Source organism: Mytilus galloprovincialis, chromosome 4 (assembly GCF_965363235.1).
Source record: "Mytilus galloprovincialis chromosome 4, xbMytGall1.hap1.1, whole genome shotgun sequence".
Taxonomy (NCBI): Eukaryota; Metazoa; Mollusca; class Bivalvia; order Mytilida; family Mytilidae; genus Mytilus; species Mytilus galloprovincialis.
Window position 1 is genome coordinate 87,462,625 of NC_134841.1, and position 20,723 is coordinate 87,483,347.

The 20,723-nt window shown below is 31.7% G+C and overlaps 2 long non-coding RNA genes across 15 annotated transcripts; both read left to right on the forward strand.

Annotated features, from left to right (window-relative positions):
- The first annotated feature begins 225 nt into the window (after positions 1-225).
- Positions 226-13,814, forward strand: LOC143073286 (uncharacterized). 13 transcript variants are annotated; one of them, XR_012977454.1, is made up of 27 exons: positions 226-332; positions 687-757; positions 1,556-1,626; positions 2,004-2,070; positions 2,878-2,944; positions 3,299-3,369; positions 3,748-3,814; positions 4,169-4,239; positions 4,617-4,683; positions 5,038-5,108; positions 5,491-5,557; positions 5,912-5,982; positions 6,361-6,427; positions 6,782-6,852; positions 7,230-7,296; positions 7,675-7,741; positions 8,096-8,166; positions 8,545-8,611; positions 8,966-9,036; positions 9,415-9,481; positions 10,261-10,331; positions 10,710-10,776; positions 11,131-11,201; positions 11,580-11,646; positions 12,426-12,496; positions 13,296-13,366; positions 13,745-13,814. It is a non-coding gene; the product is annotated as an uncharacterized LOC143073286 (long non-coding RNA). The 13 variants fall into 13 exon arrangements; XR_012977459.1 differs by lacking the exon at positions 11,131-11,201; XR_012977460.1 differs by lacking the exon at positions 10,710-10,776.
- Positions 13,815-14,161: 347 nt separating this feature from the next.
- Positions 14,162-17,867, forward strand: LOC143073287 (uncharacterized). Of its 2 annotated transcripts, XR_012977467.1 has the most exons (6): positions 14,162-14,236; positions 14,615-14,681; positions 15,036-15,106; positions 15,485-15,551; positions 16,122-16,192; positions 16,760-17,867. It is a non-coding gene; the product is annotated as an uncharacterized LOC143073287 (long non-coding RNA). The 2 variants fall into 2 exon arrangements; XR_012977468.1 differs by lacking the exon at positions 14,615-14,681 and having other exon boundaries at positions 14,169-14,236.
- The last annotated feature ends 2,856 nt before the right edge of the window (positions 17,868-20,723 follow it).

The window sequence follows — 20,723 nt, forward strand, 5'->3', positions numbered from 1 at the left end:
AATAAACTCAACATAGATACCTGAATTAAAATTTAATATTTACGCCAGACGCATGTTTCGTCTACAAAAGACTCATCAGTGACGCTCAAATCAAAAAATGTTAAAAGTAGTCTTCTGCAAAGAGCAAGCTTTAGGTTTTAATGTAACGTTGACACGCTAATTCAAAGATTAAATTCTGAAAACTTGAAACAGCAAATAGCTTCTAACTTGAATCAGCAAATAGCCTCTATTTAAAGGAAATGTTAATTGATAGTTTTTGTTACAGATACAGCATCTAGTATATGTTGCCCTCCGCCACAGATGAAGACTCATGAGTATAGGACTGGCCACATGTAAGTACATTACAGTTTGCTTAAGTTTATGTTAATATTTGATAGGCAATGGAATTAGTTTTTTTCCTGAACAATTTGACAAAAAGATGCTTCATGTTAAAATGAGACTTGTAAATAAACTCAACATAGATACCTGAATTAAAATTTAATATTTACGCCAGACGCATGTTTCGTCCACAAAACACTCATCAGTGACGCTCAAATCAAAAAATGTTAAAAGTAGTCTTCTGCAAAGAGCAAGCTTTAGGTTTAAATGTAACGTTGACACGCTAATTCAAAGATTAAATTCTGAAAACTTGAATCAGCAAATAACCTCTATTTAAAGGAGATGTTAATTGATAGATTTTGTTACAGATACAGCATCTAGTATATGTTGCCCTCCTCGACAGATGAAGATGGACTCATGAATATAGGACTGGCCACATGTTAGTACATTACAGTTTGCTTAAGTTTATGTTAATATTTGATAGGCAATGGAATTAGTTTTTTCCTGAACAATTTGACAAAAAGATGCTTCATGTTAAAATGGGACTTGTAAATAAACTCATCATAGATACCTGGATTAAAATTTAATATTTACGCCAGACGCATGTTTCGTCTACAAAAGACTCATCAGTGATGCTCAAATCAAAAAATGTTAAAAGCAGTCCTCTGCAAAGAGCAAGCGTTTGGTTTTAATGTAGCATTGACACGCTAATTCAAAGATTAAATTCTGAAAACTTGAAACAGCAAATAGCTTCTAACTTGAATCAGCAAATAGCCTCTATTTAAAGGAAATGTTAATTGATAGTTTTTGTTACAGATACAGCATCTAGTATATGTTGCCCTCCGCCACAGATGAAGACTCATGAGTGTAGGACTGGCCACATGTAAGTACATTACAGTTTGCTTAAGTTTATGTTTATATTTGATAGGCAATGGAATTAGTTTTTTTCCTGAACAATTTGACAAAAAGATGCTTCATGTTAAAATAGGACTTGTAAATAAACTCAACATAGATACCTGAATTAAAATTTAATATTTACGCCAGACGCATGTTTCGTCTACAAAAAACTCATCAGTGACGCTCAAATCAAAAAATGTTAAAAGTAGTCTTCTGCAAAGAGCAAGCTTTAGGTTTTAATGTAACTTTGACACGCTAATTCAAAGATTAAATTCTGAAAACTTGAATCAGCAAATAGCCTCTATTTAAAGGAGATGTTAATTGATAGTTTTTGTTACAGATACAGCATCTAGTATATGTTGCCCTCCTCGACAGATGAAGATGGACTCATGAATATAGGACTGGCCACATGTTAGTACATTACAGTTTGCTTAAGTTTATGTTAATATTTGATAGGCAATGGAATTAGTTTTTTTCCTGAACAATTTGACAAAAAGATGCTTCATGTTAAAATGGGACTTGTAAATAAACTCATCATAGATACCTGGATTAAAATTTAATATTTACGCCAGACGCATGTTTCGTCTACAAAAGACTCATCCGTGATGCTCAAATCAAAAAATGTTAAAAGCAGTCCTCTGCAAAGAGCAAGCGTTAGGTTTTAATGTAGCATTGACACGCTAATTCAAAGATTAAATTCTGAAAACTTAAACAGCAAATAGCTTCTAACTTGAATCAGCAAATAGCCTCTATTTAAAGGAAATGTTAATTGATAGTTTTTGTTACAGATACAGCATCTAGTATATGTTGCCCTCCGCCACAGATGAAGACTCATGAGTATAGGACTGGCCACATGTAAGTACATTACAGTTTGCTTAAGTTTATGTTTATATTTGATAGGCAATGGAATTAGTTTTTTTCCTGAACCATTTGACAAAAAGATGCTTCATGTTAAAATGGGACTTGTAAATAAACTCAACATTGATACCTGAATTAAAATTTAATATTTACGCCAGACGCATGTTTCGTCTACAAAAGACTCATCAGTGACGCTCAAATCAAAAAATGTTAAAAGTAGTCTTCTGCAAAGAGCAAGCTTTAGGTTTTAATGTAACGTTGACACGCTTATTCAAAGATTAAATTCTGAAAACTTGAATCAGCAAATAGCCTCTATTTAAAGGAGATGTTAATTGATAGTTTTTGTTACAGATACAGCATCTAGCATATGTTGCCCTCCTCGACAGATGAAGATGGACTCATGAATATAGGACTGGCCACATGTTAGTACATTACAGTTTGCTTAAGTTTATGTTAATATTTGATAGGCAATGGAATTAATTAGTTTTTTTCCTCAACAATTTGACAAAAAGATGCTTCATGTTAAAATGGGACTTGTAAATAAACTCATCATAGATACCTGGATTAAAATTTAATATTTACGCCAGACGCATGTTTCGTCTACAAAAGACTCATCAGTGATGCTCAAATCAAAAAATGTTAAAAGCAGTCCTCTGCAAAGAGCAAGCGTTAGGTTTTAATGTAGCATTGACACGCTAATTCAAAGATTAAATTCTGAAAACTTGAAACAGCAAATAGCTTCTAACTTGAATCAGCAAATAGCCTCTATTTAAAGGAAATGTTAATTGATAGTTTTTGTTACAGATACAGCATCTAGTATATGTTGCCCTCCGCCACAGATGAAGACTCATGAGTATAGGACTGGCCACATGTAAGTACATTACAGTTTGCTTAAGTTTATGTTTATATTTGATAGGCAATGGAATTAGTTTTTTTCCTGAACAATTTGACAAAAAGATGCTTCATGTTAAAATAGGACTTGTAAATAAACTCAACATAGATACCTGAATTAAAATTTAATATTTACGCCAGACGCATGTTTCGTCTACAAAAGACTCATCAGTGACGCTCAAATCAAAAAATGTTAAAAGTAGTCTTCTGCAAAGAGCAAGCTTTAGGTTTTAATGTAACGTTGACACGCTAATTCAAAGATTAAATTCTGAAAACTTGAATCAGCAAATAGCCTCTATTTAAAGGAGATGTTAATTGATAGTTTTTGTTACAGATACAGCATCTAGTATATGTTGCCCTCCTCGACAGATGAAGATGGACTCATGAATATAGGACTGGCCACATGTTAGTACATTACAGTTTGCTTAAGTTTATGTTAATATTTGATAGGCAATGGAATTAGTTTTTTTCCTGAACAATTTGACAAAAAGATGCTTCATGTTAAAATGGGACTTGTAAATAAACTCATCATAGATACCTGGATTAAAATTTAATATTTACGCCAGACGCATGTTTCGTCTACAAAAGACTCATCAGTGATGCTCAAATCAAAAAATGTTAAAAGCAGTCCTCTGCAAAGAGCAAGCGTTAGGTTTTAATGTAGCATTGACACGCTAATTCAAAGATTAAATTCTGAAAACTTGAAACAGCAAATAGCTTCTAACTTGAATCAGCAAATAGCCTCTATTTAAAGGAAATGTTAATTGATAGTTTTTGTTACAGATACAGCATCTAGTATATGTTGCCCTCCGCCACAGATGAAGACTCATGAGTATAGGACTGGCCACATGTAAGTACATTACAGTTTGCTTAAGTTTATGTTTATATTTGATAGGCAATGGAATTAGTTTTTTTCCTCAACAATTTGACAAAAAGATGCTTCATGTTAAAATGGGACTTGTAAATAAACTCAACATAGATACCTGAATTAAAATTTAATATTTACGCCAGACGCATGTTTCGTCTACAAAAGACTCATCAGTGACGCTCAAATCAAAAAATGTTAAAAGTAGTCTTCTGCAAAGAGCAAGCTTTAGGTTTTAATGTAACGTTGACACGCTAATTCAAAGATTAAATTCTGAAAACTTGAATCAGCAAATAGCCTCTATTTAAAGGAGATGTTAATTGATAGTTTTTGTTACAGATACAGCATCTAGTATATGTTGCCCTCCTCGACAGATGAAGATGGACTCATGAATATAGGACTGGCCACATGTTAGTACATTACAGTTTGCTTAAGTTTATGTTAATATTTGATAGGCAATGGAATTAGTTTTTTTCCTGAACAATTTGACAAAAAGATGCTTCATGTTAAAATGGGACTTGTAAATAAACTCATCATAGATACCTGGATTAAAATTTAATATTTACGCCAGACGCATGTTTCGCCTACAAAAGACTCATCCGTGATGCTCAAATCAAAAAATGTTAAAAGCAGTCCTCTGCAAAGAGCAAGCGTTAGGTTTTAATGTAGCATTGACACGCTAATTCAAAGATTAAATTCTGAAAACTTAAACAGCAAATAGCTTCTAACTTGAATCAGCAAATAGCCTCTATTTAAAGGAAATGTTAATTGATAGTTTTTGTTACAGATACAGCATCTAGTATATGTTGCCCTCCGCCACAGATGAAGACTCATGAGTATAGGACTGGCCACATGTAAGTACATTACAGTTTGCTTAAGTTTATGTTTATATTTGATAGGCAATGGAATTAGTTTTTTTCCTGAACCATTTGACAAAAAGATGCTTCATGTTAAAATGGGACTTGTAAATAAACTCAACATTGATACCTGAATTAAAATTTAATATTTACGCCAGACGCATGTTTCGTCTACAAAAGACTCATCAGTGACGCTCAAATCAAAAAATGTTAAAAGTAGTCTTCTGCAAAGAGCAAGCTTTAGGTTTTAATGTAACGTTGACACGCTTATTCAAAGATTAAATTCTGAAAACTTGAATCAGCAAATAGCCTCTATTTAAAGGAGATGTTAATTGATAGTTTTTGTTACAGATACAGCATCTAGTATATGTTGCCCTCCTCGACAGATGAAGATGGACTCATGAATATAGGACTGGCCACATGTTAGTACATTACAGTTTGCTTAAGTTTATGTTAATATTTGATAGGCAATGGAATTAATTAGTTTTTTTCCTCAACAATTTGACAAAAAGATGCTTCATGTTAAAATGGGACTTGTAAATAAACTCATCATAGATACCTGGATTAAAATTTAATATTTACGCCAGACGCATGTTTCGTCTACAAAAGACTCATCAGTGATGCTCAAATCAAAAAATGTTAAAAGCAGTCCTCTGCAAAGAGCAAGCGTTAGGTTTTAATGTAGCATTGACACGCTAATTCAAAGATTAAATTCTGAAAACTTGAAACAGCAAATAGCTTCTAACTTGAATCAGCAAATAGCCTCTATTTAAAGGAAATGTTAATTGATAGTTTTTGTTACAGATACAGCATCTAGTATATGTTGCCCTCCGCCACAGATGAAGACTCATGAGTATAGGACTGGCCACATGTAAGTACATTACAGTTTGCTTAAGTTTATGTTTATATTTGATAGGCAATGGAATTAGTTTTTTTCCTGAACAATTTGACAAAAAGATGCTTCATGTTAAAATAGGACTTGTAAATAAACTCAACATAGATACCTGAATTAAAATTTAATATTTACGCCAGACGCATGTTTCGTCTACAAAAGACTCATCAGTGACGCTCAAATCAAAAAATGTTAAAAGTAGTCTTCTGCAAAGAGCAAGCTTTAGGTTTTAATGTAACGTTGACACGCTAATTCAAAGATTAAATTCTGAAAACTTGAATCAGCAAATAGCCTCTATTTAAAGGAGATGTTAATTGATAGTTTTTGTTACAGATACAGCATCTAGTATATGTTGCCCTCCTCGACAGATGAAGATGGACTCATGAATATAGGACTGGCCACATGTTAGTACATTACAGTTTGCTTAAGTTTATGTTAATATTTGATAGGCAATGGAATTAGTTTTTTTCCTGAACAATTTGACAAAAAGATGCTTCATGTTAAAATGGGACTTGTAAATAAACTCATCATAGATACCTGGATTAAAATTTAATATTTACGCCAGACGCATGTTTCGTCTACAAAAGACTCATCAGTGATGCTCAAATCAAAAAATGTTAAAAGCAGTCCTCTGCAAAGAGCAAGCGTTAGGTTTTAATGTAGCATTGACACGCTAATTCAAAGATTAAATTCTGAAAACTTGAAACAGCAAATAGCTTCTAACTTGAATCAGCAAATAGCCTCTATTTAAAGGAAATGTTAATTGATAGTTTTTGTTACAGATACAGCATCTAGTATATGTTGCCCTCCGCCACAGATGAAGACTCATGAGTATAGGACTGGCCACATGTAAGTACATTACAGTTTGCTTAAGTTTATGTTTATATTTGATAGGCAATGGAATTAGTTTTTTTCCTCAACAATTTGACAAAAAGATGCTTCATGTTAAAATGGGACTTGTAAATAAACTCAACATAGATACCTGAATTAAAATTTAATATTTACGCCAGACGCATGTTTCGTCTACAAAAGACTCATCAGTGACGCTCAAATCAAAAAATGTTAAAAGTAGTCTTCTGCAAAGAGCAAGCTTTAGGTTTTAATGTAACGTTGACACGCTAATTCAAAGATTAAATTCTGAAAACTTGAATCAGCAAATAGCCTCTATTTAAAGGAGATGTTAATTGATAGTTTTTGTTACAGATACAGCATCTAGTATATGTTGCCCTCCTCGACAGATGAAGATGGACTCATGAATATAGGACTGGCCACATGTTAGTACATTACAGTTTGCTTAAGTTTATGTTAATATTTGATAGGCAATGGAATTAGTTTTTTTCCTGAACAATTTGACAAAAAGATGCTTCATGTTAAAATGGGACTTGTAAATAAACTCATCATAGATACCTGGATTAAAATTTAATATTTACGCCAGACGCATGTTTCGCCTACAAAAGACTCATCCGTGATGCTCAAATCAAAAAATGTTAAAAGCAGTCCTCTGCAAAGAGCAAGCGTTAGGTTTTAATGTAGCATTGACACGCTAATTCAAAGATTAAATTCTGAAAACTTAAACAGCAAATAGCTTCTAACTTGAATCAGCAAATAGCCTCTATTTAAAGGAAATGTTAATTGATAGTTTTTGTTACAGATACAGCATCTAGTATATGTTGCCCTCCGCCACAGATGAAGACTCATGAGTATAGGACTGGCCACATGTAAGTACATTACAGTTTGCTTAAGTTTATGTTTATATTTGATAGGCAATGGAATTAGTTTTTTTTCTCAACAATTTGACAAAAAGATGCTTCATCTTAAAATGGGACTTGTAAATAAACTCAACATAGATACCTGAATTAAAATTTAATATGTACGCCAGACGCATGTTTCGTCTACAAAAGACTCATCAGTGACACTCAAATCAAAAAATGTTAAAAGTAGTCTTCTGCAAAGAGCAAGCTTTAGGTTTTAATGTAACATTGACACGCTAATTCAAAGATTAAATTCTGAAAACTTGAAACAGCAAATAGCTTCTAACTTGAATCAGCAAATAGCCTCTATTTAAAGGAAATGTTAATTGATAGTTTTTGTTACAGATACAGCATCTAGTATATGTTGCCCTCCGCCACAGATGAAGACTCATGAGTATAGGACTGGCCACATGTAAGTACATTACAGTTTGCTTAAGTTTATGTTTATATTTGATAGGCAATGGAATTAGTTTTTTTCCTCAACCATTTGACAAAAAGATGCTTCATGTTAAAATGGGACTTGTAAATAAACTCAACATAGATACCTGAATTAAAATTTAATATTTACGCCAGACGCATGTTTCGTCTACAAAAGACTCATCAGTGACGCTCAAATCAAAAAATGTTAAAAGTAGTCTTCTGCAAAGAGCAAGCTTTAGGTTTTAATGTAACGTTGACACGCTAATTCAAAGATTAAATTCTGAAAACTTGAATCAGCAAATAACCTCTATTTAAAGGAGATGTTAATTGATAGTTTTTGTTACAGATACAGCATCTAGTATATGTTGCCCTCCTCGACAGATGAAGATGGACTCATGAATATAGGACTGGCCACATGTTAGTACATTACAGTTTGCTTAAGTTTATGTTAATATTTGATAGGCAATGGAATTAGTTTTTTTCCTGAACAATTTGACAAAAAGATGCTTCATGTTAAAATGGGACTTGTAAATAAACTCATCATAGATACCTGAATTAAAATTTAATATTTACGCTAGACGCATGTTTCGTCTACAAAAGACTCATCAGTGATGCTCAAATCAAAAAATGTTAAAAGCAGTCCTCTGCAAAGAGCAAGCGTTAGGTTTTAATGTAGCATTGACACGCTAATTCAAAGATTAAATTCTGAAAACTTGAAACAGCAAATAGCTTCTAACTTGAATCAGCAAATAGCCTCTATTTAAAGGAAATGTTAATTGATAGTTTTTGTTACAGATACAGCATCTAGTATATGTTGCCCTCCGCCACAGATGAAGACTCATGAGTATAGGACTGGCCACATGTAAGTACATTACAGTTTGCTTAAGTTTATGTTTATATTTGATAGGCAATGGAATTAGTTTTTTTCCTGAACAATTTGACAAAAAGATGCTTCATGTTAAAATGGGACTTGTAAATAAACTCAACATAGATACCTGAATTAAAATTTAATATTTACGCCAGACGCATGTTTCGTCTACAAAAGACTCATCAGTGACGCTCAAATCAAAAAATGTTAAAAGTAATCTTCTGCAAAGAGCAAGCTTTAGGTTTTAATGTAACGTTGACACGCTAATTCAAAGATTAAATTCTGAAAACTTGAATCAGCAAATAGCCTCTATTTAAAGGAGATGTTAATTGATAGTTTTTGTTACAGATACAGCATCTAGTATATGTTGCCCTCCTCGACAGATGAAGATGGACTCATGAATATAGGACTGGCCACATGTTAGTACATTACAGTTTGCTTAAGTTTATGTTAATATTTGATAGGCAATGGAATTAGTTTTTTTCCTGAACAATTTGACAAAAAGATGCTTCATGTTAAAATGGGACTTGTAAATAAACTCATCATAGATACCTGGATTAAAATTTAATATTTACGTCAGACGCATGTTTCGTCTACAAAAGACTCATCAGTGATGCTCAAATCAAAAAATGTTAAAAGCAGTCCTCTGCAAAGAGCAAGCGTTAGGTTTTAATGTAGCATTGACACGCTAATTCAAAGATTAAATTCTGAAAACTTGAAACAGCAAATAGCTTCTAACTTGAATCAGCAAATAGCCTCTATTTAAAGGAAATGTTAATTGATAGTTTTTGTTACAGATACAGCATCTAGTATATGTTGCCCTCCGCCACAGATGAAGACTCATGAGTATAGGACTGGCCACATGTAAGTACATTACAGTTTGCTTAAGTTTATGTTTATATTTGATAGGCAATGGAATTAGTTTTTTTCCTGAACAATTTGACAAAAAGATGCTTCATGTTAAAATGGGACTTGTAAATAAACTCAACATAGATACCTGAATTAAAATTTAATATTTACGCCTGACGCATGTTTCGTCTACAAAAGACTCATCAGTGACGCTCAAATCAAAAAATGTTAAAAGTAGTCTTCTGCAAAGAGAAAGCTTTAGGTTTTAATGTAACGTTGACACGCTAATTCAAAGATTAAATTCTGAAAACTTGAATCAGCAAATAGCCTCTATTTAAAGGAGATGTTAATTGATAGTTTTTGTTACAGATACAGCATCTAGTATATGTTGCCCTCCTCGACAGATGAAGATGGACTCATGAATATAGGACTGTCCACATGTTAGTACATTACAGTTTGCTTAAGTTTATGTTAATATTTGATAGGCAATGGAATTAGTTTTTTTCCTGAACAATTTGACAAAAAGATGCTTCATGTTAAAATGGGACTTGTAAATAAACTCAACATAGATACCTGAATTAAAATTTAATATTTACGCCAGACGCATGTTTCGTCTACAAAAGACTCATCAGTGACGCTCAAATCAAAAAATGTTAAAAGTAGTCTTCTGCAAAGAGCAAGCTTTAGGTTTTAATGTAACGTTGACACGCTAATTCAAAGATTAAATTCTGATAACTTGAATCAGCAAATAGCCTCTATTTAAAGGAGATGTTAATTGATAGTTTTTGTTACAGATACAGCATCTAGTATATGTTGCCCTCCTCGACAGATGAAGATGGACTCATGAATATAGGACTGGCCACATGTTAGTACATTACAGTTTGCTTAAGTTTATGTTAATATTTGATAGGCAATGGAATTAGTTTTTTTCCTGAACAATTTGACAAAAAGATGCTTCATGTTAAAATGGGACTTGTAAATAAACTCATCATAGATACCTGGATTAAAATTTAATATTTACGCCAGACGCATGTTTCGTCTACAAAAGACTCATCAGTGATGCTCAAATCAAAAAATGTTAAAAGCAGTCCTCTGCAAAGAGCAAGCGTTAGGTTTTAATGTAGCATTGACACGCTAATTCAAAGATTAAATTCTGAAAACTTGAAACAGCAAATAGCTTCTAACTTGAATCAGCAAATAGCCTCTATTTAAAGGAAATGTTAATTGATAGTTTTTGTTACAGATACAGCATCTAGTATATGTTGCCCTCCGCCACAGATGAAGACTCATGAGTATAGGACTGGCCACATGTAAGTACATTACAGTTTGCTTAAGTTTATGTTTATATTTGATAGGCAATGGAATTAGTTTTTTTCCTGAACAATTTGACAAAAAGATGCTTCATGTTAAAATGGGACTTGTAAATAAACTCAACATAGATACCTGAATTAAAATTTAATATTTACGCCAGACGCATGTTTCGTCTACAAAAGACTCATCAGTGACGCTCAAATCAAAAAATGTTAAAAGTAATCTTCTGCAAAGAGCAAGCTTTAGGTTTTAATGTAAAGTTGACACGCTAATTCAAAGATTAAATTCTGAAAACTTGAATCAGCAAATAGCCTCTATTTAAAGGAGATGTTAATTGATAGTTTTTGTTACAGATACAGCATCTAGTATATGTTGCCCTCCTCGACAGATGAAGATGGACTCATGAATATAGGACTGGCCACATGTTAGTACATTACAGTTTGCTTAAGTTTATGTTAATATTTGATAGGCAATGGAATTAGTTTTTTTCCTGAACAATTTGACAAAAAGATGCTTCATGTTAAAATGGGACTTGTAAATAAACTCATCATAGATACCTGGATTAAAATTTAATATTTACGTCAGACGCATGTTTCGTCTACAAAAGACTCATCAGTGATGCTCAAATCAAAAAATGTTAAAAGCAGTCCTCTGCAAAGAGCAAGCGTTAGGTTTTAATGTAGCATTGACACGCTAATTCAAAGATTAAATTCTGAAAACTTGAAACAGCAAATAGCTTCTAACTTGAATCAGCAAATAGCCTCTATTTAAAGGAAATGTTAATTGATAGTTTTTGTTACAGATACAGCATCTAGTATATGTTGCCCTCCGCCACAGATGAAGACTCATGAGTATAGGACTGGCCACATGTAAGTACATTACAGTTTGCTTAAGTTTATGTTTATATTTGATAGGCAATGGAATTAGTTTTTTTCCTGAACAATTTGACAAAAAGATGCTTCATGTTAAAATGGGACTTGTAAATAAACTCAACATAGATACCTGAATTAAAATTTAATATTTACGCCTGACGCATGTTTCGTCTACAAAAGACTCATCAGTGACGCTCAAATCAAAAAATGTTAAAAGTAGTCTTCTGCAAAGAGAAAGCTTTAGGTTTTAATGTAACGTTGACACGCTAATTCAAAGATTAAATTCTGAAAACTTGAATCAGCAAATAGCCTCTATTTAAAGGAGATGTTAATTGATAGTTTTTGTTACAGATACAGCATCTAGTATATGTTGCCCTCCTCGACAGATGAAGATGGACTCATGAATATAGGACTGTCCACATGTTAGTACATTACAGTTTGCTTAAGTTTATGTTAATATTTGATAGGCAATGGAATTAGTTTTTTTCCTGAACAATTTGACAAAAAGATGCTTCATGTTAAAATGGGACTTGTAAATAAACTCAACATAGATACCTGAATTAAAATTTAATATTTACGCCAGACGCATGTTTCGTCTACAAAAGACTCATCAGTGACGCTCAAATCAAAAAATGTTAAAAGTAGTCTTCTGCAAAGAGCAAGCTTTAGGTTTTAATGTAACGTTGACACGCTAATTCAAAGATTAAATTCTGATAACTTGAATCAGCAAATAGCCTCTATTTAAAGGAGATGTTAATTGATAGTTTTTGTTACAGATACAGCATCTAGTATATGTTGCCCTCCTCGACAGATGAAGATGGACTCATGAATATAGGACTGGCCACATGTTAGTACATTACAGTTTGCTTAAGTTTATGTTAATATTTGATAGGCAATGGAATTAGTTTTTTTCCTGAACAATTTGACAAAAAGATGCTTCATGTTAAAATGGGACTTGTAAATAAACTCATCATAGATACCTGGATTAAAATTTAATATTTACGCCAGACGCATGTTTCGTCTACAAAAGACTCATCAGTGATGCTCAAATCAAAAAATGTTAAAAGCAGTCCTCTGCAAAGAGCAAGCGTTAGGTTTTAATGTAGCATTGACACGCTAATTCAAAGATTAAATTCTGAAAACTTGAAACAGCAAATAGCTTCTAACTTGAATCAGCAAATAGCCTCTATTTAAAGGAAATGTTAATTGATAGTTTTTGTTACAGATACAGCATCTACTATATGTTGCCCTCCGCCACAGATGAAGACTCATGAGTATAGGACTGGCCACATGTAAGTACATTACAGTTTGCTTAAGTTTATGTTTATATTTGATAGGCAATGGAATTAGTTTTTTTCCTGAACAATTTGACAAAAAGATGCTTCATGTTAAAATGGGACTTGTAAATAAACTCAACATAGATACCTGAATTAAAATTTAATATTTACGCTAGACGCATGTTTCGTCTACAAAAGACTCATCAGTGACGCTCAAATCAAAAAATGTTAAAAGTAGTCTTCTGCAAAGAGCAAGCTTTAGGTTTTAATGTAACGTTGACACGCTAATTCAAAGATTAAATTCTGAAAACTTGAATCAGCAAATAGCCTCTATTTAAAGGAGATGTTAATTGATAGTTTTTGTTACAGATACAGCATCTAGTATATGTTGCCCTCCTCGACAGATGAAGATGGACTCATGAATATAGGACTGGCCACATGTTAGTACATTACAGTTTGCTTAAGTTTATGTTAATATTTGATAGGCAATGGAATTAGTTTTTTTCCTGAACAATTTGACAAAAAGATGCTTCATGTTAAAATGGGACTTGTAAATAAACTCATCATAGATACCTGGATTAAAATTTAATATTTACGCCAGACGCATGTTTCGTCTACAAAAGACTCATCAGTGATGCTCAAATCAAAAAATGTTAAAAGCAGTCCTCTGCAAAGAGCAAGCGTTAGGTTTTAATGTAGCATTGACACGCTAATTCAAAGATTAAATTCTGAAAACTTGAAACAGCAAATAGCTTCTAACTTGAATCAGCAAATAGCCTCTATTTAAAGGAAATGTTAATTGATAGTTTTTGTTACAGATACAGCATCTAGTATATGTTGCCCTCCGCCACAGATGAAGACTCATGAGTATAGGACTGGCCACATGTAAGTACATTACAGTTTGCTTAAGTTTATGTTTATATTTGATAGGCAATGGAATTAGTTTTTTTCCTGAACAATTTGACAAAAAGATGCTTCATGTTAAAATGGGACTTGTAAATAAACTCAACATAGATACCTGAATTAAAATTTAATATTTACGCCAGACGCATGTTTCGTCTACAAAAGACTCATCAGTGACGCTCAAATCAAAAAATGTTAAAAGTAGTCTTCTGCAAAGAGAAAGCTTTAGGTTTTAATGTAACGTTGACACGCTAATTCAAAGATTAAATTCTGAAAACTTGAATCAGCAAATAGCCTCTATTTAAAGGAGATGTTAATTGATAGTTTTTGTTACAGATACAGCATCTAGTATATGTTGCCCTCCTCAACAGATGAAGATGGACTCATGAATATAGGACTGGCCACATGTTAGTACATTACAGTTTGCTTAAGTTTATGTTAATATTTGATAGGCAATGGAATTAGTTTTTTTCCTGAACAATTTGACAAAAAGATGCTTCGTGTTAAAATGGGACTTGTAAATAAACTCATCATAGATACCTGGATTAAAATTTAATATTTACGCCAGACGCATGTTTCGTCTACAAAAGACTCATCAGTGATGCTCAAATCAAAAAATGTTAAAAGCAGTCCTCTGCAAAGAGCAAGCGTTAGGTTTTAATGTAGCATTGACACGCTAATTCAAAGATTAAATTCTGAAAACTTGAAACAGCAAATAGCTTCTAACTTGAATCAGCAAATAGCCTCTATTTAAAGGAAATGTTAATTGATAGTTTTTGTTACAGATACAGCATCTAGTATATGTTGCCCTCCACCACAGATGAAGACTCATGAGTATAGGACTGGCCACATGTAAGTACATTACAGTTTGCTTAAGTTTATGTTTATATTTGATAGGCAATGGAATTAGTTTTTTTCCTGAACAATTTGACAAAAAGATGCTTCATGTTAAAATGGGACTTGTAAATAAACTCAACATAGATACCTGAATTAAAATTTAATATTTACGCCAGACGCATGTTTCGTCTACAAAAGACTCATCAGTGACGCTCAAATCAAAAAATGTTAAAAGTAGTCTTCTGCAAAGAGCAAGCTTTAGGTTTTAATGTAACGTTGACACGCTAATTCAAAGATTAAATTCTGAAAACTTGAATCAGCAAATAGCCTCTATTTAAAGGAGATGTTAATTGATAGTTTTTGTTACAGATACAGCATCTAGTATATGTTGCCCTCCTCGACAGATGAAGATGGACTCATGAATATAGGACTGGCCACATGTTAGTACATTACAGTTTGCTTAAGTTTATGTTAATATTTGATAGGCAATGGAATTAGTTTTTTTCCTGAACAATTTGACAAAAAGATGCTTCATGTTAAAATGGGACTTGTAAATAAACTCATCATAGATACCTGGATTAAAATTTAATATTTACGCCAGACGCATGTTTCGTCTACAAAAGACTCATCAGTGATGCTCAAATCAAAAAATGTTAAAAGCAGTCCTCTGCAAAGAGCAAGCGTTAGGTTTTAATGTAGCATTGACACGCTAATTCAAAGATTAAATTCTGAAAACTTGAAACAGCAAATAGCTTCTAACTTGAATCAGCAAATAGCCTCTATTTAAAGGAAATGTTAATTGATAGTTTTTGTTACAGATACAGCATCTAGTATATGTTGCCCTCCGCCACAGATGAAGACTCATGAGTATAGGACTGGCCACATGTAAGTACATTACAGTTTGCTTAAGTTTATGTTTATATTTGATAGGCAATGGAATTAGTTTTTTTCCTCAACAATTTGACAAAAAGATGCTTCATGTTAAAATGGGACTTGTAAATAAACTCAACATAGATACCTGAATTAAAATTTAATATTTACGCCAGACGCATGTTTCGTCTACAAAAGACTCATCAGTGACGCTCAAATCAAAAAATGTTAAAAGTAGTCTTCTGCAAAGAGCAAGTTTATGTTTATATTTGATAGGCAATGGAATTAGTTTTTTTCCTCAACAATTTGACAAAAAGATGCTTCATGTTAAAATGGGACTTGTAAATAAACTCAACATAGATACCTGAATTAAAATTTAATATTTACGCCAGACGCATGTTTCGTCTACAAAAGACTCATCAGTGACGCTCAAATCAAAAAATGTTAAAAGTAGTCTTCTGCAAAGAGCAAGCTTTAGGTTTTAATGTAACGTTGACACGCTAATTCAAAGATTAAATTCTGAAAACTTGAATCAGCAAATAGCCTCTATTTAAAGGAGATGTTAATTGATAGTTTTTGTTACAGATACAGCATCTAGTATATGTTGCCCTCCTCGACAGATGAAGATGGACTCATGAATATAGGACTGGCCACATGTTAGTACATTACAGTTTGCTTAAGTTTATGTTAATATTTGATAGGCAATGGAATTAGTTTTTTTCCTGAACAATTTGACAAAAAGATGCTTCATGTTAAAATGCAAAGAGCAAACTTTAGGTTTAAATTCTGTAGTTGTTTTTTAGATTGCAAATCTGAAAATAAAGATAATGCAATTTGCCATAAGAACTCTATTTGTGGCTAAAATTTAATGTGAAGTTTAATGAAAAATTATATCCAAGAACAGAAAGTTCATATGCACTATTTTATTCAAAGGTAATAAAAATAGGAGTTTGCAGCATATTTTCAACATTTAAATGTATATGCCCTGAACTATAAGAGTTTAAACTTATATAAATATTCTATACTAGACCTACCTACAGTTTTCCCCTTCAACAACAGTTTGAAATTTTATAACAAATTTGTCTTAACAGTTCTTTTATTTAATTAATAACTGTAATAAGAATGTAAAGTAATTTTAAATATTATAACTTGTCTCTAATTTCGAAATTGACATATAAAAACATGCATCACATTAATTTCTGAATTGATTGTTTTTGTTACAGATGCAACTGATGAGATGTTTGAGTCATAAAAGGTGTAGCATAGCAGCAGAAGATGTATAATTGAGTTGTGACGAGACAGTTTAATTCTTTAGATAATAAAATTCATTGATGTTTAAAATATCAGATGAGAATTTGCCAAGTGCCCTCGATATGTCTGCAAAGATATAACATGCATAACTAAGAATTTACTGGTATTGTAAACCTCTTTTCCAATATTTACAAGTAGTTTCTGATTGTCAATTTAGATTTTTCTTATTAACCTGAATTTTTTATTGTGTCCATTTGATAACTATTATTAGGTAAGTGGAACAATAAGATTTTATTTAGATATTCATATTGAAATTTTCATCTTTTCTGTTCCAAATATATACATCAGACAATTTTGGTTTACCAGCAATTTCAATTTTTGAAATGAAAATATTTAATGATATACAGCCAAAAGATCATTTGAACAATAGTGTTTGTTGCAATAAATGCAGCTCTTCCTGCTATCTTTAAATTCTGGAATTAGAAAAAAAATATTTAAATTTGACATGTTACCATATCTACAAATTTTTAATTTTTGTGTATAAATGATGAGTTTATATAGAATATTCTGTAAATATTCTGTATCATCTTTTGAGTAAGGAATCAGAACACCCAATTAAATTCAAATTTGGTGAAATATTTTTCTGTTGTATCTATCCTATCATTGCTTTTGTAAGATAATAACAAAACTGTATATGTAGTTTAAACAATTTTGTTAAATATATTTCAAATTAAAAATTCAAAAATCAATTTTAAATTTATAATTGACTAACTTATGGTTTAGTTCATACACTCTAGAATTTATATCTGAAAAGTTTTATTGTGGACTAAGGAAATATCATTTCAGAAGTACATTTCGCTTGCATGGTATAATCTTCACTAACATTTAACATTGTGGGTTTCGGAGTTACTGAGGTTGTTCTTATTGGTGTGTTTCTTGTTTTTTCTATGGCAGAATCTGTAGTTTCTTTGTCTTCAGGATATGGTTTTGTCATTTAAAGGGAATGTCAATGTAATTCTGAAATGATATACATTTGGTAATTTATTGTCATTGAAAAAAAAACAATATAAGTGCATGAACATTTTACAGTGCTTATCCAGTGACCTTTGGGGTATCACATTTGCAAAGACCAAAACAGTTTACCAAATTGCAGTCAGATTTCTACTCCAACTAACTGATCAACTGGTAAAATATTTTAGCAGATTGCTCAAGTGAAATGTTGTTAGTAAGAAGTGAGTGCTGTCAAATAAAAAGTATTACTTACCATTCAGATCCAGTCAGTTGATACTTTTGCCAATCATTTCTAACAAAAATAATAGCTTACTATAGTATGAGTCACTGAATAAAATGGTATAATTTTGACATGGAAACTTCTATCATAAATAAATATTATAAATGAATAGTTCAAAACATTGTTTTGTAGGTGTATATTTAATAGCTTTGTCTTCTAAGATGAAGTTATTGTGCAATTGTGATTCGAATAACATTTTCTATACAAATTACTGATCTGCTGTCATTAAAGGGAAATAATTTATATTGAGTTTAAATGTACACATAAAATTTAATCAATGATACGAGGCTTATGATTTTGCCTACAAAAAATTCATAAAAAAAAATGAAATGCAAAATTAGTATGAAGTTGAAGGGCATGTAGAACACAAATTAGAAAGGTTTTGCAAAATACTGCTTATAAGTTATCTTGTGCTCCTTGGTAGACAATCCCTTATACTTTAAACAATTCAACATTTTGCAAAACAGCTGTTAATCGTCTTTCATCATTAAATAAGTTTCATCTTTCGTTTTAGAACAGAGGATAAAAGTTAAATAATAACAGAAATAATGTTACAAACAAATTAAATGGGGAAATTTGATATTTGTCAGACAGAACAAAATTTTGCTGATTATTTGTAATGTAAATTATTTCCCTTTATTGTCAGCAGATCAGTAATTTGTATACAAAATGTTATTCGAATCACAATTGCACAATAACTTCATCTTAGAAGACAAAGCTATAAAATATACACCTACAAAACAATGTTTTGAACTATTCATTTATAATATTTATTTATGATAGAAGTTTCCATGTTAAAATTAGACCATTTTATTCAGTGACTCATACTATAGTATGATATTATTTGTGTTAGAAATGATTGACAAAGGTATCAATTGACTGGATCTGGATGGTAAGTATAACTTTTTATTTGACAGCACTCACTTCATACTAACAACATTTCACTTGAGCAATCTGCTAAAATATTTTACCAGTTGATCAGTTAGTTGGAGTAGAAATCTGACTGCAATTTGGTAAACTGTTTTGGTCTTTGCTAATGTGATACCCCAAAGGTCACTGGATAAGCACAGTAACTGAATATAAAATATTTAAACTTTATAATTTATTTTTAAAATCGATTTTGGAAATTGATTGTATCAAAATTAAATTGTATTTGATACCGTTTGATAGATGGAAATTGGAAATTTTTGGTTCTAAATTTTAGCACAAGTGAAAACAAATTTCTAAATATAAATTTCTGCTTCATAAAAATGTTTGGTTAAATGGATCTGCAAAATCACTGATGGTTAGCAGGGTTATATAATTCATTTATTAATTAGATGGTGTTGTATAGTTTAGTATAGTATAGTTTAGTATATAATGGATCCTGTTGATGTTCTATTAAAAATATTGACGTGTTATGAATCTTGTTCCTAAATTTAACATGTAAGATGCGAGAGATCCCCTTTGTTATAAAGGGTCGCCCCTGCAGCAGTGTTTTACTTATAATACTGTAATATACTGACTGATAGATTAGCTCAGTTGGTAGATGATAACAATGTTCTAGCTTGGGAACTGTTTGTAGTACAAAAGAACAATTATCTACTCTTAATTTGATAGAAAAACTCTTCCTTAATCAATATTTTGTGGCTTTATTAATTTTTTAAAAGGCTTACAACACTTTGGAAAGAGTTGTTATAGTGTTAACTAAATATAATTGGTGTTGTCCAGACTTTTTATTCTGCTATTAAGTCCATTTTTACAAATGTGTTATGTTCTGTAGGAATAAATCATTTCAGAGTGGTTTGATGTAAACTGTGGCTTGAAACAAGGATGTCCCTTGTGGCCAATTTTGTTTGACTTGTATATAAATAATTTAGTTTCATTTCTTGAGTTCTTAGACTGCTGAATAGAAATTGGTGAAAAAACCTGAAACTTATTACATGCTGATGTTATTATGCCAAACTTTGAAAAGTGCAACAACTTTTTTTAAATGCTTTATCTTAATGATGTGAAGACAATTATTACAAACAAAGTGTTATGTTGTACAATTTTGACCACTCTCTATACCTAGATCTGATGTATTTGTTAATTGTAATTGTCATAAGTTTTAAATGAGCATTTAGACTATAACTGCAAAAGCCGTTGCATATTCAGCAAATAAAGCATTAGATAAACTTTTAAGAGGTGTTTGTTTCGATGCATTTATAAAATTATATGAAAGTTTGGTTATTCCTCAAATAGAAAATGAAAAGGCTACGGGTGTAAAACATATTCTTGTGTCAATTTCTTACATAGTGGAGCCTATCAATTCTTTCTAGAAGTAGAAAAATATGCATCAAATCACATGCAAATGCTGTTGTTCCTGACGGGTGTTGTATGGTATTTTGAACCCTCTTGTTTTTGATAAATAGTATTGCTGATAATCTAATTTACAATTTGTTGGCTATAATTATTTTTTTTATTGGAGGATTTTAGAAGGGGGTTCAATATACTACAGGTGGGTCAAAATACCATGGCAAAGTAAAATTTTCAAAACATTTTTCAAGAGTAAAATACATACACACTACTTATTGGAGTATTATTACTATGTTAAGGAGTTAGTACAGCTAGAATTTTTTAAATGAGAGGTCTATAGTGGGGGTTCAATATACTGCAGGGGGTGG